We start from the raw sequence: 342 nt of genomic DNA, 5'->3' as shown, positions 1-342 counted from the left end.
AAGTGCTAAACTTGACAATGCATCATTCCCAAAAGATGATTTAGTGCAGGCCTGCACAACTCATAAAGCAGCAAGGGCCATATTACTCCAAAGAAAACAGCTGAGGGCCGAAACCTCCTGGCCCCCCAAAACACCCCCCCCCCGGCCCCCCCCCCCCCCCCCGAAACCCACCCCCCCCCAGCGCCCCCCGGCCCCACGGAAACACCCCCCCCCCAGTGCCTCCCACCCCGCGGAAACAAACCCTCCTTCCCCGGCGCCGCCCCGCCAAAACAGCGGTATTGAACCTTGGTAATATGAACAAGAGTACTAGTGGCACCTTAGAGACTAACAAATTTATTAGAG

Source organism: Terrapene carolina, unplaced genomic scaffold (assembly GCF_002925995.2).
Source record: "Terrapene carolina triunguis isolate 2854851 unplaced genomic scaffold, T_m_triunguis-2.0 Scaffold113, whole genome shotgun sequence".
In the NCBI taxonomy this organism is placed as follows: Eukaryota; Metazoa; Chordata; order Testudines; family Emydidae; genus Terrapene; species Terrapene triunguis.
Note: the sequence above shows the minus strand (reverse complement) of the source record.